Source organism: Phyllobates terribilis, unplaced genomic scaffold (genome assembly GCF_046119375.1).
Source record: "Phyllobates terribilis strain yellow unplaced genomic scaffold, ASM4611937v1 Scaffold_10__3_contigs__length_209671492, whole genome shotgun sequence".
In the NCBI taxonomy this organism is placed as follows: Eukaryota; Metazoa; Chordata; class Amphibia; order Anura; family Dendrobatidae; genus Phyllobates; species Phyllobates terribilis.
The window spans coordinates 35308404-35329832 of NW_027362770.1; positions in this window are offsets into that span (position 1 = coordinate 35308404).

Consider the following 21429-nt stretch of genomic DNA (forward strand, 5'->3'; position numbering starts at 1 on the left):
GGTCAGTATAGATGGACTAATAGAGAAAGTCCCACACACTGCTAGAAGGCCAAATATTTTTTCAGAGCTAGATGCAGAAAAAAATTATATTCAGTTTGCAACCTGATGGAGGTCAGTATAGATGGACTAATAGAACAAGTCCCACACACAGCTAGAAGCCCAAATATTTTTTCAGAGGTAGATGCAGAAAAAAATTATATTCAGTTTGCAACCAAATGGAGGTCTGTGTAGATGGATTAATAGATCAAGTCCCACACAAAGCTAGAAGCCCAATATTTTTTCAGAGGTAGATGCAGAAAAAAAATATATTCAGTTTGCAACCTGATGGAGGTCAGTATAGATGGACTAATAGAGAAAGTCCCACACACTGCTAGAAGGCCAAATATTTTTCAGAGCTAGATGCAGACAAAAAATTATTTTTAATTTGCAACCTGATGGAGGTCAGTATACATGGACTAATAGAGAAAGTCCCACACACTGCTAGAAGGCCAAATATTTTTTCAGGGCTAGATGCAGATATAAATTATTTTTAATTTGCAACCTGATGGAGGTCAGTATAGATGGATTAATAGAGAAAGTCCCACACACTGCTAGAAGGCCAAATATTTTTTCAGAGCTAGATGCAGAAAAAAAATATATTCAGTTTGCAACCAAATGGAGGTCTGTATAGATGGATTAATAGAACAAGTCCCACACACAGCTAGAAGCCCAATATTTTTTCAGAGGTAGATGCAGAAAAAAAATATATTCAGTTTGCAACCTGATGGAGGTCAGTATAGATGGACTAATAGAGAAAGTCCCACACACTGCTAGAAGGCCAAATATTTTTTCAGAGCTAGATGCAGACAAAAAATTATTTTTAATTTGCAACCTGATGGAGGTCAGTATAGATGGACTAATAGAGAAAGTCCCACACACTGCTAGAAGGATAAATATTTTTTCAGAGCTAGATGCAGAAAAAAATTATATTCAGTTTGCAACCTGATGGAGGTCAGTATAGATGGACTAATAGAACAAGTCCCACACACAGCTAGAAGCCCAAATATTTTTTCAGAGATAGATGCAGACAAAAAATTATATTCAGTTTGCAACCAAATGGAGGTCTGTATAGATGGATTAATATAACAAGTCCCACACACAGCTAGAAGCCCAATATTTTTTCAGAGGTAGATGCAGAAAAAAAATATATTCAGTTTGCAACCTGATGGAGGTCAGTATAGATGGACTAATAGAGAAAGTCCCACACACTGCTAGAAGGCCAAATATTTTTTCAGAGCTAGATGCAGACAAAAAATTATTTTTAATTTGCAACCTGATGGAGGTCAGTATAGATGGACTAATAGAGAAAGTCCCACACACTGCTAGAAGGCCAAATATTTTTTCAGAGGTAGATGCAGATAAAAATTATTTTTAATTTGCAGCCTGATGGAGGTCAGTATAGATGGACTAATAGAGAAAGTCCCACACACTGCTAGAAGGCCAAATATTTTTTCAGAGCTAGATGCAGACAAAAAATTATTTTGAATTTGCAACCTGATGGAGGTCAGTATAGATGGACTAATAGAGAAAGTCCCACACACTGCTAGAAGGCCAAATATTTTTTCAGAGCTAGATGCAGATATAAATTATTTTAAATTTGCAACCTGATGGAAGTCAGTATAGATGGACTAATAGAGAAAGTCCCACACACTGCTAGAAGGCCAAATATTTTTTCAGAGCTAGATGCAGAAAAAAATTATATTCAGTTTGCAACCTGATGGAGGTCAGTATAGATGGACTAATAGAACAAGTCCCACACACAGCTAGAAGCCCAAATATTTTTTCAGAGGTAGATGCAGAAAAAAATTATATTCAGTTTGCAACCAAATGGAGGTCTGTATAGATGGTTTAATAGAACAAGTCCCACGCACAGCTAGAAGCCCAATATTTTTTCAGAGGTAGATGCAGAAAAAAAAATATATTCAGTTTGCAACCTGATGGAGGTCAGTATAGATGGACTAATAGAGAAAGTCCCACACACTGCTAGAAGGCCAAATATTTTTTCAGGGCTAGATGCAGATATAAATTATTTTTAATTTGCAACCTGATGGAAGTCAGTATAGATGGACTAATAGAGAAAGTCCCACACACTGCTAGAAGGCCAAATATTTTTTCAGGGCTAGATGCAGATATAAATTATTTTTAATTTGCAACCTGATGGAGGTCAGTATAGATGGATTAATAGAGAAAGTCCCACACACTGCTAGAAGGCCAAATATTTTTTCAGAGCTAGATGCAGAAAAAAATTATATTCAGTTTGCAACCAAATGGAGGTCTGTATAGATGGATTAATAGAACAAGTCCCACACACAGCTAGAAGCCCAATATTTTTTCAGAGGTAGATGCAGAAAAAAAATATATTCAGTTTGCAACCTGATGGAGGTCAGTATAGATGGACTAATAGAGAAAGTCCCACACAGTGCTAGAAGGCCAAATATTTTTTCAGAGCTAGATGCAGACAAAAAATTATTTTTAATTTGCAACCTGATGGAGGTCAGTATAGATGGACTAATAGAGAAAGTCCCACACACTGCTAGAAGGCCAAATATTTTTTCAGAGCTAGATGCAGAAAAAAATTATATTCAGTTTGCAACCTGATGGAGGTCAGTATAGATGGACTAATAGAACAAGTCCCACACACAGCTAGAAGCCCAAATATTTTTTCAGAGGTAGATGCAGATAAAAATTATTTTTAATATGCAACCTGATGGAGGTCAGTATAGATGGACTAATAGAGAAAGTCCCACACACTGCTAGAAGGCCAAATATTTTTTCAGAGCTAGATGCAGACAAAAAATTATTTTGAATTTGCAGCGTGATGGAGGTCAGTATAGATGGACTAATAGAACAAGTCCCACACACTGCTAGAAGGCCAAATATTTTTTCAGAGCTAGATGCAGAAAAAAATTATATTCAGTTTGCAACCTGATGGAGGTCAGTATAGATGGACTAATAGAACAAGTCCCACACACTGCTAGAAGCCCAAATATTTTTTCAGACCTAGATGCAGAAAAAAATTATATTCAATTTGCAACCTGATGGAGGTCAGTATAGATGGACTAATAGAATGATGCTATGCCCAAAAGATTTTACTTCACTAGGTGCAGTAAAAAAATTGGTATTCTATACACAGGTGGTATATCTTGCAACACAGATAGGCTACTCCACTGACTAACACACTCTGCAATAGGCCAAAAAGGATTAGCTTTGCTAGATTCAGCCAAATGCTGTGAAAAATCTTGCACAGCACTGGCACAGACCTGCCTGGCAAAAACTGATAGGAACTGATGTAACCTAGTCCTGAAAAGGACTGCAATTACAATTAGTCTTTACTCCCACAATCTATCTATTTAAGAGCACAGACCTGCCTGATAAAAGTCGTAGGAAATGCTGTAACCTAGTCCTTAAAAGGACTGCAATCACAACTATTCCCTACTCCCAAGCTATCTGTAGATTTGTGCGAAAATTGGCTAGAAATTAACAAGGTATAGCGCACACAGCAACAGCGGTGCCGTCTAACACGCAGCTGCAGCAGTGAGAAAATGGTGGCGACGGGGAAAATGGCTTGGTCTTATAGGGCAAGGACATGTGACATACACTGCCAATGACACATGCCCTTGCTTGTGTGAAAAAAAGCACTTCGCTCCGTGTGTGCGCTGCTGATAGGCTGACAGATTGCACCTCCCCACTGTAAATGCGGGAAAGAGAAAAAAAAAATGGAGATCTTCATTATTCCTGCAGAGATCCATCCCCTGCCCCTCCCCCCACCCCGCTGTACACTCAAACTGCGTATTAACATTAATTTTCATCATTACTGAGAAAAAATCCAGTTATGATTTTGGTGCACGAACAGTTATCGAACATAACCTCGAACAGCCGAATTTTTCTCAAATCGTTCGTGTTCGCCGAACGGCTCGAACACCGCCCAAGACAGCTCGAATTTGAGATTGGCGAACAGTTCGAGTCGACCAACGCTCATCTCTAATGCAGTGCCCTTTGGCCTCAAAACATGGTGTGTATTATGGCATTCAAAGACTTTAATTTTGGTCTCATCTGATCAGACTATATTCTCCAAGTATTTTACAGGCTGGTCTAAATGTTGTTGAGCAAACTTTAAACGTGCTTGAACATGCTTTTGTTCTGCAATGGAGTGGTGAGCGTGCATACAGGCTATACAGGCCATGGAGGTTGAGCGCATTATTAATTGTTTTCTTTGAAATAATTGTACCTGCTGATACCAGGTCTTTCTATAGCTCTGCATAAGTAGTCATTGGCTCTTGGACAACCATTCTGATAATTCTTTCACTCCTCTGTCTGAAATCTTGTGTGGAGCGCCTAGTCATGGCCAGTTTTTGGTGAAATGGTGTTCTTTCCACTTCTTGATTATGGCCTCAACAGTGCTCACTGGAACCTTCAGTAGTTTAGAAATTATTCTTTAACTAATGCCATCAATATATTTTGAAACAATAAGGTTTGTGACAAAAGTCACTGGCAGTATACTGGAGGGGAGATATGTTTCACTGACACTGTTAGCTTCAGTGATGTGATATGTGGAAGTCATCTCTTGCATAATAAGTGCAGAGAGGGTCAATCGGCCATTTAAAAGGTAATGTTTTACAGCTGAATGGCCATAGTGCGGGCAGGAGGTCATTCACCATATCTCCACCCCAGGGTGTGGTCTGGGCTTTAAATAGCCAGCCTTTTCACTCATGTGTTGTTCAGTGTGTGGAAGCAAGCTCCTGAGAGAGAGGAGCTTGTGTTTGTGTGCTAAAATGGACCGTGTGCTATTTCTAACCCTTAGTGGCCGGACCTTGGTTGTACCTTTTTCCTTTTTGTTTCCTGTTATGCCAGAATGACCATGTTTATGTTTTGCACTTGTCTGTGGTTTATGCTGTTTTGTATAATAAACCACCTAGCCATTTAAAGAGACAGTGTCCTGTATCTACCTCCGAGTGTAGCAGAGCGAGCAACTCTACCACAGTTTGCAAAGGTCTTCAGACAGCTCACTGGTTTACCCATCATAAGATGTTTCTTGTGTGGCACATTGATAATGAGACACCTTTTCATAAGAAATCAGTTGAATCAGCTGATATTATTTTTCACTAAGTGGTAGGTAGGATTGCTTTCTTATTACTGATAGATTTCAGCTGGTGTCATAACTTTCTATGGCTTTTTTGCACCTCTCTATCTTCATATGTTCAATACTATTTCCCTGTTTCATTTCTCGTTATTACACATAATTTATGGATTTCTTTGTCTGTGTGGATTGGATGGGTTGTTACAGACATCTGGTGAGAATTTCATGTCAATAGCACCATTGGAAATATATTTACTTAGAAAATTTGGGAAAAGTTCAATACCTATTTCATCTGCTGTCAATGTGGATAGGGGTTTTACTTTTAATAATGTTATGGCATCTGATATCTTTGAGGTACAGTATATTGCTATTCACCTCTAAACACACTGTATTATAACTTCATACAAGTGAGGTTCATGGAGCTGTATTGTGGTTGCGTGCAAAGTCCAAAGTTGTAAAGACAAGTTTTCTGGTTTGTCTGCCTGGGCCACTTACCATGAATGGACAGACTACAGAGCTACAGCATGTTGCAGAGCTCATAAGAAAGACCCAGCCCACACCCCTAATTAGCAGCTTTCTGTGTACATTGTATAATGACAGCTGCTAATGAGTGCTGGAGGTGGGGTTGGTCTAGCAGGTAAGTGAGACATACAATAGCAGTGATAATCTCATGCTGATAAAACTACTCATTATATTGAAACAACAGCATACAGCCAATTAAGTGTCACATCACTGAAATCATTGCCTCAGCCTCTTCCTCAGAATATATAGCAAAAACTTGCTGATAGACTTCTTTTACTGATTGTTAGTGGAATGTTCGGTCACTTAGGTACACAAATAATAAAGATTTGCTTCTGGTATTTTCCTTTGCAATTACCAACCAATGATGTCCCAGATGTGTTTGATGGGAGACACTATAGACAATGGTAGCATGTTTAGGCCTTCCTGGCTGCTCGTAGTAGCACAAACAACATCTGGACTGGCATTGTGTTGAAAAATGGCTCCTGGGACACTTTGGATAAATGGCCGTACTACTGGTTCCACCATCAAATCAATTTAAATGTACCTGGAGGGATCTCACTACTGGACATTATGACACACTACATTATAATCCTTGGCATATTACAAGGACATTGTCCTTTGTGAAGGCTTCTTCATGGCATTGCCCATGTGATCTCCAGATCAATCTCCATCTATCATTGCACCTAAGATAAAAGTGTCATAATAGCCTCTGAAAATTCAAGTCAATGGAACCCTTATGAGGGAACTGCTCTCCTGTTCTTCTCCTAGTATTATTGTATACCAAACCCCTCTAGTCTTCATCCCAGTAGTACAGTCATTTCTTAAATTTGTCTCACTGGCTGTTTTTCAACATGACACCAGGCTGCATGTTGCTCTTGTTTCTGTCAGCAGAATGTGTGGCCTAAGGCTGTGTGCCCACGTAGCGTTTTTCAAGCGTTTTTGATGCGGAATTTCCGCAGCGGAAACGCTTGTAAAACGCTTGGTAACCCGCACCCCATGGTCCCCAATGGGATTCCGCAAGTTCTATGCACATGCTGCGGATTTTTCCGCAGCGTTTATGCTGCGTACAAAAATCCGCAGCATGTCATTTAATTTTGCGTTTCCGCAAGCGGAATTGCCTTTGTCCAATGCATAAAAAACGCAAGGCAATTCCGCATGTGGAAAACGCGCGATAAACGCGCGAAAAACGCGCGATAAACGCGTGCGGAATTCCGCATGCGTTTTTCCGGGAGAGGACTTGCAGAAATGAAGCAGAAATTTTCTGCTTCATAAATGCAACGTGGGCACATAGCCTAAAAGTGCTATCAAGGCCTACAGTGTTTCCAGAATTGTCTCCCATCAAGCACATCAAGAACATCATTGGTCAGCAATTTCAAAAAGGAGCTGTCAGCAGCGGATTTTGATGATTTGTGTGTCAATTGCACTCAATTTGACAGAACATTCTTCAGACAACCATTAATAACCTCATTGATGGTATGCCAAGGTGTGCAGGGGAGTGTGCTTTTGCACATACTAAATGCTGAATAAGTTAAAATGTTGTTTTCATTTCTTCATCATTTCCATATCACTATCTTGTCTATTGATCTAGTAATTTCCTTAAATCCACAACATTTTCTGTTTTGGTGCAGCAGTTTCAATGATTATAATTGTATATTTATATATATATATATATATATATATATATATATATATATATATATATACAGCTCTGGCAAAAATTAAGAGACCACTGCAAAATTTTCATTTTCTTTGTTTTTTCTCTTTAGAGGTATAGTTTTGAGTAAAATGTACAATGTTGTTTTATTCTATAAACTACTGACAACATGTCTCCGAAATTCAAAGCTAAAAATTTTGTATTTATTTGCAGCAAATGAGAAATTGCGAATATAATAAAAAAGAAACAGTGCTTTGAGACCTCAAATAATGCAAGTTCTTATTAATTTAGAAGCAACAACAGAAAGAGTTCAGAAATCAATATTTGGTTGAATAACCATGATTTTTAATCACAGCTTTCATATGTCTTGGCATGCTTTCCACCAGTATTTCATCCTGCTTTTGGGTGACCTTATGCCACACCTGGCACAAAAATTTAAGCAGTTCTTTTTTGTTTGATGGCTTGTGACTATTACTGTTGAGCGAGCACTAAAATGCTCGGGTGCTCGAAGCTCAGGCCGAGCTTACCGTGATACTCGGGTGCTCGACCCGAGCAACGAGTCCAATGTTAGTCTATGGGAGACCCGAGCATTTTTGCGGCGGCACCCCCGGCAGTCTGTAGAAAGCCTAAAAAGTGCCCAAAACGATAGTGACAGTGATCAAATGACATGGGGACAGCATGGGGATCGCCCCAGAAAGCATTTTCGACCCCCAGGTAACTGCGGTCTACAACGTAGTGAGAAGTATTAAGCCACTTTTACGGGCTCACAATAAAACGTTCAAAAACTAAACTGAAACAGTTTTCCTGTGAAATATGTTAAGGAACATCCTTTCCAGGGCAAAGACTTGTGTATAAGGTAAAATAAATAGCCAAGAAAAAATAATCCTCCACACCTTGCGCTATGTTCACAAGTAGCATTTTTTATGCACTTTTGTATTGCTTTCAACTGTGACAAATGCATTCACCGGGAAATGTCATTTTAACATTTTACAACCTTATCTGGCCATGTGCTATGTGACACATGCATACAGTGCTGAAAAGACATGAGAACAGCATGGGGAAGACCCCTGGAAGCATCTCTGACACCCAGGTCACTGCCTAAAAGTGTGCCCATCAGAAGTGATCCTTGCCGCATCAGAAGATGCAGACTTGCAACTATCCCCCATTCCTTGCAATGCAAGTGCAGATATTCAGCCAACCACTTACCACCCGCAGGCTGCAATACTATACTGCTAGCTTGCACTTGAAATGGGGTATTTTAGTTTGGAGGAGGCCGAAGCTGGCCACTACCTCATGGCTGCGTCGGCGGCGAGGTCTCCATACTCAGTCCCCAGCCGCCACTATTTGTCCTGGGAACCTTCCCCACACTTTTCTTAGCCTAGCCTGCTTTAGGGCAGCATTGGACGAACCCACCAGACAACCAGACTCCTCTGGTGGGCCCTGGCTTCTCCATCAGGGGAGTTGAGAGTGCCAAGGTGAGGAGCATGATGATGATGATAGAAGTTAGCATCTGCTTTGTTTTCTTGGAATGCAAGCATAAGTGTGCAGCCTGCCACCCACCCACCCCCAGGCTGCAATACCATACTGCTAGCTTGCTTGCACTTGAAATGAGGCCTTTTAGGCTTATAGAGGCAGACGCCGGCCGCCATGTCATGGCTGCATTGGCGGCCTGGTATCCATACTCAGTCCCCAGCCGCCCGGCGGCCGGATGTCCACACTCGGTCCCCAGCCGCCAGGTGGCGGCCGGGTGTCCACACTCAGTCCCCAGCTGCCCCTATTTGTCCCGGTGCGCCTTATACACAAGCGCGCATACCAAACCATTACCTGTGCCCTCCCCAGTGCATTAAGTGGGAAGGACAGCCTAACCACAAACACGTGGACAAGTGAATGTGGCCAGGGATGGTCCATCTCACTGACGCCTTCACACTGGGTTAATATTGTGGAAGCCGGGACACAGTTGGACACTGGGATGCAACACGTCCTCCATACATAGAGGATTGCGGGTCCTGGGTCAATCAGGCTTCAACACAAAGTTCAGAAGGTAGACAGCAGCAGTGATCAGCCTCCTTCACAACGAGTATATTATTCATAATTATGAGGCCATCTATCTAATTAGCTTTCTGTTCCGTGGAATGCAAGCGCATGTATGTAGTAGCGGCTAGACCTGAGGTGGTCAGCGTTTTGGCTCATATCCTACCTCCTCTGAGGATTGCTGGATGTTTTCCTGCTACTATCCCAGTTCTAAGACTCCCGTTAAAACAAAGCTTCAGGTGATGAATGATGGATGAGGTGGTGGCAAAGGAGAAAGAGCAGGAGGAACAGGGACCATTCACATCAATATCAGGCCAGACAACCACACATGTCTTGTAGAATATGTTTCTGTACCAAAAGGAGCAGTTCGGCTACACAGTTATAGGGCATACAGTGAGTGCAATGCCTACCAAAAATTTAGAGGCACTCCAATGCCCCTTGGAAGTGACATGGAGGTCAGAGGGCCTTAACTAAACCTTTATTTCCATTTATAGCAACTGGGTCTCCTGTACACTGTTGGCCTAAGCAGTGAATGGAAGGCTTTCCAAAAATTATGAGGAACTGCAATGCTCTTTGAAACAGACAAGGATTACAGTGTATTAAAAACCTTCTACCAATTATTGGGGAGTGGGTCTCCCTTAGTTTTCGCCTATGCATTGAAAAGCAAAAGCTGACTAAAATTGGGAGGAAATGCAACGCCGGTTGAAAGCGTCATGGAGGTTAGAGGTAATTAAAAACAACATTTCATTGCACCTTGGAAGAGCTGTGGAGTTCAGAGTGGTTTAAAAAGACGGTTTAATGCCCCTTGGAAGAGACGTGGAGGTCACAGTAGCTTAACAAGATGGTCTTAATGCCCCTTGGAAGAGACGTGGAGGTCACAGTAGCTTAACAAGATGGTTTTAATGCCCCTTGGAAGAGACATGGAGTTCAGAGTGGTTTAACAAGACGGTTTTAATACCCCTTGGAAGAGACGTGGAGTTCAGAGTGGTTTAACAAGACCATTTTAATACCTCTTGGAAGAGACGTGGAGGTCACAGTAGCTTAACAAGATGGTTTTAATGCCCCTTGGAAGAGACATGGAGTTCAGAGTGGTTTAACAAGACGGTTTTAATACCCCTTGGAAGAGACGTGGAGTTCAGAGTGGTTTAACAAGACCATTTTAATACCTCTTGGAAGAGACGTGGAGGTCACAGTAGCTTAACAAGACGGTTTTAATGCCCCTTGGAAGAGATGTGGAGTTCAGAGTGGTTTAATAAGATGGTTTTAATGCCCCTTGGAAGAGACGTGGAGGTCACAGTAGCTTAGCAAGACGGTTTTAAAGCCCCTTGGAAGAGACGTGGAGGTCCCAGTGGAATAAAAAAACATTATCAATGCCCCTTGAAAGAGTTGTGGAGATCCCAGTGGAATAAAAAGACAATATCAATGACCCTAGGAAGAGAAGTGGAGGTGACAGCAGCTTAACAAGACGATTTTAATGCCCCTTGGAAGAGACGTGGAGTTCAGAGTGGTTGAGCAAGACAGTTTTAATGCCCCTTGGAAGAGAAGTGGAGGTCACAGTAGCTTAACAAGACAGTTTAATTGCCCCTTGGAAGAGACGTGGAGGTCTCAGTGGAATAAAAAGACAATATCAATGACTCTTGGATGAGACGTGGAGGTCACAGTAGCTTAACAAGACAATTTTAATGCCCCTTGGAAGAGACGTGGAGGTCACAGTAGCTTAACAAGACAGTTTTAATGCCCATTGGAAGAGACGTGGAGTTTAGAGTGGTTTAACAAGACGGTTTTAATGCCCCAAGGAAGAGACGGGGAGGTCACAGAAGCTTAACAAGACGGATTTAATGCCCCTTGGAAGAGACGTGGAGTTTAGTGTGGTTTAACAAGACGGTTTTAATGCTCCTTGGAATAGACGAGGAGGTCACAGTAGCTTAACAAGACGATTTTAATGCCCCTTGGAAGAGACGTGGAGTTCAGAGTTGTTTAACAAGAAGGTTTTAATGCCCCTTGGAAGAGACGTGGAGGTTACAGTGGAATAAAAAGACAATATCAATGACCCTTGGACGAGACGTGGAGGTCACAGTAGCTTAACAAGATGATTTTAATGTCCCTTGGAAGAGACGTGGAGGTCACAGTAGCTTAACAAGACAGTTTTAATGCCCCTTGGAAGAGACGTGGAGTTCAGAGTGGTTTAACAAGACTGTTTTAATGCCCCATGGAAGAGACGTGGAGGTCACAGTAGCTAAACAAGACGGTTTTAATGCCCATTGGAAGAGACGTGGAGGTCCCAGTGGAATAAAAAGACAATATTAATGCCCCTTGGAAAAGTGGTGGAGGTCCCAGTGGAATAAATAGACAATATCAATGACCCTTGGAAGAGACGTGGAGGTCACAGTAGCTTAACAAGACGATTTTAATGCCCTTTGGAAGAGACGTGGAGGTCCCAGTGGAATAAAAAGACAATATCAATGCCCCTTGGAAAACTGGTGGAGGTCCCAGTGGAATAAAAAGACAATATCAATGCCCTTTGGAAGAGTGTTGGAGTTTACAGTGGAATAAAAAGAAAATATCAATGCCCCTTGGAAGAGTGGTGGAGGTCGCACTGGAATAAAAAGACAATATGAATGCCCATTGGAAGAGTGGTGGAGGTCCCAGTGGAATAAAAAGACAATATCAATGACCCTTGGTAGAGGCATGGAGGTCACAGTAGCTTAACAAGACGATTTTTATGCCACTTGGAAGAGACGTGGAGTTCAGAATGGTTTAACAAGACGGTTTTAATGCCCCTTGGAAGAGACGTGAAGGTCACAGTGGAATATAAAGACAATAACAATGCCCCTTGGAAGAGACGTGGAGGTCACAGTAGCTTACCAAGACGATTTTAATGCCCCTTGGAAGAGACGTGGAGTTCAGAGTGGTTTAACAAGACAGTTTTAATGCCCCTTGGAAGAGACGTGGAGGTCACAGTAGCTTAATAAGACAGTTTTAATGCCCCTTTGAAGAGACGTGGAGGTCCCAGTGTAATAAAAAGACAATATCAATGCCCCTTGGAAGAGTGGTGGAGGTCCCAGTGGAATAAAAAGACAATATCAATGCCCCTTGAAAGAGTGGTGGAGGTTACAGTGGAATAAAAAGACAATATCAATGCCCCTTGGAAGAGTGGTAGTGGTCGTAGTGGAATAAAAAGACATTATCAATGACCCTTGGAAGAGACGTGGAGGTCACAGTAGCTTAACAAGACGATTTTAATGCCCCTTGGAAGAGACGTGGAGCTCAGAGTGGTTTAACAAGACAGTTTTAATGCCCCTTGGAAGAGACGTGGAGGTCACAGTAGCTTAATAAGACGGTTTTAATGCCCCTTGGAAGAGACGTGGAGGTCCCAGTGTAATAAAAAGACAATATCAATGCCCCTTGGAAGATGGGTGGAGGTCCCAGTGGGATAAAAAGACAATATCAATGCCCCTTGAAAGAGTGGTGGAGGTCACATTGGAATAAAAAGACAATATCAATGCCCCTTGGAAGAGTGGTGGAGGTCGCACTGGAATAAAAAGACAATATGAATGCCCATTGGAAGAGTGGTGGAGGTCCCAGTGGAATAAAAAGACAATATCAATGACCCTTGGTAGAGGCATGGAGGTCACAGTAGCTTAACAAGACGATTTTTATGCCACTTGGAAGAGACGTGGAGTTCAGAATGGTTTAACAAGACGGTTTTAATGCCCCTTGGAAGAGACGTGAAGGTCACAGTGGAATATAAAGACAATAACAATGCCCCTTGGAAGAGACGTGGAGGTCACAGTAGCTTACCAAGACGATTTTAATGCCCCTTGGAAGAGACGTGGAGTTCAGAGTGGTTTAACAAGACAGTTTTAATGCCCCTTGGAAGAGACGTGGAGGTCACAGTAGCTTAATAAGACAGTTTTAATGCCCCTTTGAAGAGACGTGGAGGTCCCAGTGTAATAAAAAGACAATATCAATGCCCCTTGGAAGAGTGGTGGAGGTCCCAGTGGAATAAAAAGACAATATCAATGCCCCTTGAAAGAGTGGTGGAGGTTACAGTGGAATAAAAAGACAATATCAATGCCCCTTGGAAGAGTGGTAGTGGTCGTAGTGGAATAAAAAGACATTATCAATGACCCTTGGAAGAGACGTGGAGGTCACAGTAGCTTAACAAGACGATTTTAATGCCCCTTGGAAGAGACGTGGAGCTCAGAGTGGTTTAACAAGACAGTTTTAATGCCCCTTGGAAGAGACGTGGAGGTCACAGTAGCTTAATAAGACGGTTTTAATGCCCCTTGGAAGAGACGTGGAGGTCCCAGTGTAATAAAAAGACAATATCAATGCCCCTTGGAAGATGGGTGGAGGTCCCAGTGGGATAAAAAGACAATATCAATGCCCCTTGAAAGAGTGGTGGAGGTCACATTGGAATAAAAAGACAATATCAATGCCCCTTGGATGAGTGGTGGAGGTCGCAGTGGAATAAATAGATATTATCAATGCCCCTTGGAAGAGTGGTGGACGTCCCAGTGGAATAAAAAGACAATATCAATGACCATTGGAAGAGACGTGGAGGTTACAGTAGCTTAACAAGACGGTTTTAATGCCCCTTGGAAGAGACGTAGAGTTCAGAGTGCTTTAACAAGACGGTTTTAATGCTCCTTGGAATAGACGAGGAGGTCACAGTAGCTTAACAAGACGATTTTAATGCCCCTTGGAAGAGACGTGGAGTTCAGAAGTTGTTTAACAAGAAGGTTTTAATGCCCCTTGGAAGAGACGTGGAGGTTACAGTTAGAGATGAGCGTTGTTCTACTCGAACTGTTCGCCAATCTCAAATTCGAGCTGTTTTGGGCGGTGTTCGAGCCGTTCGGCGAACACGAACAATTTGAGAAAAATTCGGCTGTTCGAGGTTATGTTCGATAACTGTTCGTGCACCAAAATCATAACTGGATTTTTTCTCAGTAATGATGAAAATTAATGTTAATACGCAGTTTGAGTGTACAGCGGGGTGGGGGGAGGGGCAGGGGATGGATCTCTGCAGGAACAATGAAGATCTCCATTTTTTTTTCTCTTTCCCGCATTTACAGTGGGGAGGTGCAATCTGTCAGCCTATCAGCAGCGCACACACGGAGCAAAGTGCTTTTTTTCACACAAGCAAGGGCATGTGTCATTGGCAGTGTATGTCACATGTCCTTGCCCTATAAGACCAAGCCATTTTCTCCGTCGCCACCATTTTCTCACTGCTGCAGCTGCATGTTAGACGGCACCGCTGTTGCTGTGTGCGCTATACCTTGTTAATTTCAAGCCAATTTTCGCACAAATATACAGATAGCTTGGGAGTAGGGAATAGTTGTGATTGCAGTCCTTTTAAGGACTAGGTTACAGCATTTCCTACGACTTTTATCAGGGAGGTCTGTGCTCTTAAATAGATCGGTTGTGGGAGTAAAGACTAATTGTAATTGCAGTCCTTTTCAGGACTAGGTTACATGAGTTCCTATCAGTTTTTGCCAGGCAGGTCTGTGCCAGTGCTGTGCAAGTTTTTTTCACAGCATTTGGCTGAATCTAGCAAAGCTAATCCTTTTTGGCCTATTGCAGAGTGTGTTAGTCAGTGGAGTAGCCTATCTGTGTTGCAAGATATACCACCTGTGTATAGAATACCAATTTTTTTACTGCACCTAGTGAAGTAAAATCTTTTGGGCATAGCATCATTCTATTAGTCCATCTATACTGACCTCCATCAGGTTGCAAATTAAAACTAATTTTTATCTGCATCTACAGTACCTCTGAAAAAATATTTGGGCTTCTAGCAGTGTGTGGGACTTGTTCTATTAGTCCATCTATACTGACCTCCATCAGGTTGCAAACTGAATATAATTTTTTTCTGCATCTAGCTCTGAAAAAATATTTGGCCTTCTAGTAGTGTGTTGGACTTTCTCTATTAGTCCATCTATACTGACCTCCATCAGGTTGAAAATTAAAACTAATATTTATCTGCATCTACAGTACCTCTGAAAAAATATTTGGGCTTCTAGCAGTGTGTGGGACTTGTTGTATTAGTCCATCTATACTGACCTCCATCAGGTTGCAAACTGAATATATTTTTTTCTGCATCTACCTCTGAAAAAATATTTGGCCTTCTAGTAGTGTGTCGGACTTTCTCTATTAGTCCATCTATACTGACCTCCATCAGGTTGCAAATTAAAAATAATTTTTATCTGCATCTACAGTACCTCTGAAAAAATATTTGGGCTTCTAGCTGTGTGCGGGACTTGTTGTATTAGTCCATCTATACTGACCTCCATCAGGTTGCAAACTGAATATAGTTTTTTCTGCATCTACCTCTGAAAAAATATTGGGCTTCTAGCTGTGTGTGGGTCTTGTTCTATTAATCCATCTATACTGACCTCCATCAGGTTGGAAACTGAATATATTTTTTTCTGCATCTACCTCTGAAAAAATATTTGGCCTTCTAGTAGTGTGTCGGACTTTCTCTATTAGTCCATCTATACTGACCTCCATCAGGTTGCAAATTAAAACTAATTTTTATCTGCATCTACAGTACCTCTGAAAAAATATTTGGGCTTCTAGCAGTGTGTGGGACTTGTTCTATTAGTCCATCTATACTGACCTCCATCAGGTTGCAAACTGAATATATTTTTTTCTGCATCTACCTCTGAAAAAATATTGGGCTTCTAGCTGTGTGTGGGTCTTGTTCTATTAATCCATCTATACTGACCTCCATCAGGTTGGAAACTGAATATATTTTTTTCTGCATCTACCTCTGAAAAAATATTTGGCCTTCTAGTAGTGTGTCGGACTTTCTCTATTAGTCCATCTATACTGACCTCCATCAGGTTGCAAATTAAAACTAATTTTTATCTGCATCTACAGTACCTCTGAAAAAATATTTGGGCTTCTAGCAGTGTGTGGGACTTGTTCTATTAGTCCATCTATACTGACCTCCATCAGGTTGCAAACTGAATATATTTTTTTCTGCATCTACCTCTGAAAAAATATTGGGCTTCTAGCTGTGTGTGGGTCTTGTTCTATTAATCCATCTATACTGACCTCCATCAGGTTGCAAACTGAATATATTTTTTTCTGCATCTACCTCTGAAAAAATATTTGGCCTTCTAGTAGTGTGTCGGACTTTCTCTATTAGTCCATCTATACTGACCTCCATCAGGTTGAAAATTAAAACTAATTTTTATCTGCATCTACAGTACCTCTGAAAAAATATTTGGGCTTCTAGCAGTGTGTGGGACTTGTTCTATTAGTCCATCTATACTGACCTCCATCAGGTTGCAAACTGAATATATTTTTTTCTGCATCTACCTCTGAAAAAATATTGGGCTTCTAGCTGTGTGTGGGTCTTGTTCTATTAATCCATCTATACTGACCTCCATCAGGTTGCAAACTGAATATAATTTTTTTCTGCATCTAGCTCTGAAAAAATATTTGGCCTTCTAGTAGTGTGTCGGACTTTCTCTATTAGTCCATCTATACTGACCTCCATCAGGTTGCAAATTAAAACTAATTTTTATCTGCATCTACAGTACCTCTGAAAAAATATTTGGGCTTCTAGCTGTGTGTCGGACTTGTTGTATTAGTCCATCTATACTGACCTCCATCAGGTTGCAAACTGAATATATTTTTTTCTGCATCTACTTCTGAAAAAATATTTGGCCTTCTAGTAGTGTGTCGGACTTTCTCTATTAGTCCATCTATACTGACCTCCATCAGGTTGCAAATTAAAAATAATTTTTATCTGCATCTACAGTACCTCTGAAAAAATATTTGGGCTTCTAGCTGTGTGCGGGACTTGTTGTATTAGTCCATCTATACTGACCTCCATCAGGTTGCAAACTGAATATAGTTTTTTCTGCATCTATCTCTGAAAAAATATTGGGCTTCTAGCTGTGTGTGGGTCTTGTTCTATTAATCCATCTATACTGACCTCCATCAGGTTGGAAACTGAATATATTTTTTTCTGCATCTACCTCTGAAAAAATATTTGGCCTTCTAGTAGTGTGTCGGACTTTCTCTATTAGTCCATCTATACTGACCTCCATCAGGTTGCAAACTGAATATAATTTTTTTCTGCATCTAGCTCTGAAAAAATATTTGGCCTTCTAGTAGTGTGTCGGACTTTCTCTATTAGTCCATCTATACTGACCTCCATCAGGTTGCAAATTAAAACTAATTTTTATCTGCATCTACAGTACCTCTGAAAAAATATTTGGGCTTCTAGCAGTGTGTGGGACTTGTTCTATTAGTCCATCTATACTGACCTCCATCAGGTTGCAAACTGAATATATTTTTTTCTGCATCTACCTCTGAAAAAATATTGGGCTTCTAGCTGTGTGTGGGTCTTGTTCTATTAATCCATCTATACTGACCTCCATCAGGTTGCAAACTGAATATAATTTTTTTCTGCATCTAGCTCTGAAAAAATATTTGGCCTTCTAGTAGTGTGTCGGACTTTCTCTATTAGTCCATCTATACTGACCTCCATCAGGTTGCAAATTAAAACTAATTTTTATCTGCATCTACAGTACCTCTGAAAAAATATTTGGGCTTCTAGCTGTGTGTGGGACTTGTTGTATTAGTCCATCTATACTGACCTCCATCAGGTTGCAAACTGAATATATTTTTTTCTGCATCTACCTCTGAAAAAATATTTGGCCTTCTAGTAGTGTGTCGGACTTTCTCTATTAGTCCATCTATACTGACCTCCATCAGGTTGCAAATTCAAAATAATTTTTTTCTGCATCTAACCCAGCCAATAGTTTTGGCCTAATACCACAGTTTGGCCACTCAGCTCTTCTCGGTTACCATCCATTGTTTTTTTGTGCAAACAACTCCAGAGTTGTGAATTAGTTAACCACCAAAATGAGTGGAAAAAGGCCTGCTGCTGGTGGAAAGGGGAATAGGCGTGTTGGGAAGGGGAAAAAAGGTTGTGTCCGTGGGGTAGGTGTTAAAGCAACAGTAACATCTGCAGAAGAAAGACCATCTTCCAGCGAAACTAAAATGTCTACTTCTTTTAGCGGACAATGTGATAAGATCCCTTTCTTACGGCCACGCCAATCGCTACAAATTCCAGATGAGGCACAAAAACAGCAGGTGCTTCAACGGATATCAAGTGCTCCTTTAAGTGAGCTCTCCTCCACATCAACTTCAACATCACAAATACTCCAGTCCTCAAAGGTGTTACCCAAATCGCACTTGCTTCCTCACAGCTCCCAAATCTCCAACTGCCCGTCTGAGTTTAGGTAGAACAGATGGTTGAGTCTGCAGAGCTGTTTACTCATACTATAGCCTGGGAATCAGAGGTCGACTCCAGCGCTTCTGTGAATCCAGACGAGGAAATGATCTGCACTGATGCCCAGAATCTTTATGAGTCGGATCCAGGACCAGACGCAGAAGGTTCTGACCATAATGTAGACCCTCATTCCCAAACTGTAACTCCTGTTGGTGGAGACAATGAGGAAGACGATGATAAGACTCAAATACCTGATTGGAGCGACAACTTTAGTTTTTTGTCAGGGCAGGAACAGGTTGGCTCTGAGGACGACGGGTGTGATAACGCACAGGGTGATGATGATGAGGTCGGAGATCCCACTTACTGTCAACCCACAGTCAGCCAAGAGATGAGGTCAGCAGAGGAGGTGGAGGAAGATGCTAGTGACGACGAGGTCAGGTTGCGCCTTCCTGGACAGAGACGTAGTACTGGAAGCACGTCAACAACTGCATCCTCAAACACAACTCTGCCTCTCACCACAAGTCGTGGTGGCTCTTCAGGTCGCATGGGTGCTAAGCCTTGCATAGCCTGGGCATTTTTTCAGATCGATAAAGATGACCCAACTCGTGTTATCTGTAACATTTGTCAGCAAAAGCTAAGTAGAGGCCAAAAAATACATAGTTTGAGTACTTCATGCATGAACCGGCACATGGACATGAAGCATAAGTTGCAGTGGGAAGCTCAGTGTGCTACAATGCGGCCTAGCCGGCCGGGCCAACCACCGTCTGCCATATCTTGTGCATCCGCGGCCTCTTCATCCTCTGTGACTGGGGGGACAGCAGTCACACCTGTTTTGGGGCGCAGACCTGCCACCTCTTTACCCGCAACAGCCAGCGTGATTGGCAGGTCATCATTTTCTTTGGAGGTGGTAACACCAGCTGGTCTTGAGCGCTGTCCGACATCGATAGCACCACCTTTGGATGAAGGCAACCTAACATGTCCGCCTGCATCTAACTCACAGACCGGCAGTTTGCCGGGGACACCCTTATCAACCCCGTCTAAGCACAATAGCCAGCCCTCGGTCCCTCAGATGTGGACAAGTAAAAGACCATTTCCTCCTAGCCATGAGAAAGCTAAGAGGTTGAATTTCACCATCTGCAAGCTCTTGGCTACAGAAATGCTGCCTTTCCGCCTGGTGGACACAGAGGATTTTCGAGACCTTATGTCCGTCGCAGTGCCCCAGTACCAGATGCCCAGTCGGCACTACTTCTCAAAGAAAGGTGTGTCTGCGCTCCACCAGCATGTCGCACACAACATCACCGCTTCTTTGAGAAACTCTGTGTGTGACAGGGTGCATTTCACCACAGACACTTGGACGAGTAGGCATGGACAGGGGCGTTACATGTCGCTGACTGGGCACTGGATAACTATGGTGACAGCAGGACAAGGGGCTGCTGTCCAAGTCTTGCCGTCCCCACGAGTTGTGCGTCAATCCTCTTTATGTCAAAGTTCCTCCACTGCTTCTGCCTCCTCAACCTCCTCTCGGTCTTCCACCTGCACCCAAAGCCTGTCTGGTCATGCCACAAGCTTTCTAACTGCGCAGAAGGGATCCTGCACACCTCCTTACTATGCTGGCAGTAGGGCTCAACGTCATCAGGCGGTTTTTACATTGAAATGTCTGGGAAATGTGAGTCACACAGCTGAGGAGTTGTGGTCAGCTCTGGAGAACCAATTTCATGAATGGTTGTCTCCACTGGACCTGAAACCAGGGAAGGCCGTGTGCGACAATGCTGCAAACCTGGGTGCGGCCCTTCGCCGGGGCAATGTCACACACGTGCCTTGTATGGCTCACGTGTTGAACCTGGTTGTCCAGCAATTTTTAGCCCACTATCCCAGACTAGATGGCCTTCTGCAGAGGGCACGGTCGCTGTGTGCTCACTTCCGCCGCTCGCATCCCGCAGCTCAGCGACTTACATCTCTACAGAAGTCGTTGGGCCTGCCACTTCACCGGCTAAAATGCGATGTGCCTACCCGGTGGAATTCAACTCTGCACATGTTGCAGCGACTGTGGCAGCACCGACAAGCCCTGGTTCAATGCGTTCTGACGTATAGCCTGGGCCAACGAGATTCAGAGGTGGGGCAAATCACGCTGGAGGAGTGGTCTCAGATCAGGGACCTATGCACCCTTCTGCACAGTTTTGAAATGGCGACGAAGATGTTTAGTGCTGACGATGCCATTATCAGCATGACTATTCCGGTGATTTACATGCTGGAGCACATGTTAAACAGAATTCGGAGTCAGGTGGTGGCACAAGAGGAGGTGGAGGAAGTAGAGGAGGAGGAGTTGTATGCGGAAGGGCTAACATCTGCAAGGTCCAGAAGGTCGGCAGCACCAAGGCGGCAGGCATGTGAGGGTGGGGGAGATGGTTTTACCAGGGCGCATGGTAGCAGCCAAACTAGTGAGGAAGGTGCAGGAGCCCAGGAAGAAGTGGAGGACGAACTGATGGAAGACTCACCAGATGAGGGAGACCTTGATCACATTTCTGTTGTGCGAGGTTGGGGGGAGAGGACAGAGGAAGGAAGCATGATTGTTACCTCGCCACCAACACAACAGGGACTTGGTGCTCCTGGATGCGCAACACACATGAGTGCCTTCTTGCTGCACTACCTGCAACATGACCCTCGAATTGTGAGAATTAGAAATAATCCTGACTACTGGGTTGCCACACTGTTAGATCCCCGGTACAAAAGTAAATTTGCAGAAATTATTCCTGCCATAGAAAGGGATGCATGCATGCAGGAGTATCAGCAGAGACTGTTGCAGAATCTTACATGTGCTTTTCCACAAAATACCAGTGGTGCACGTAGTGAATC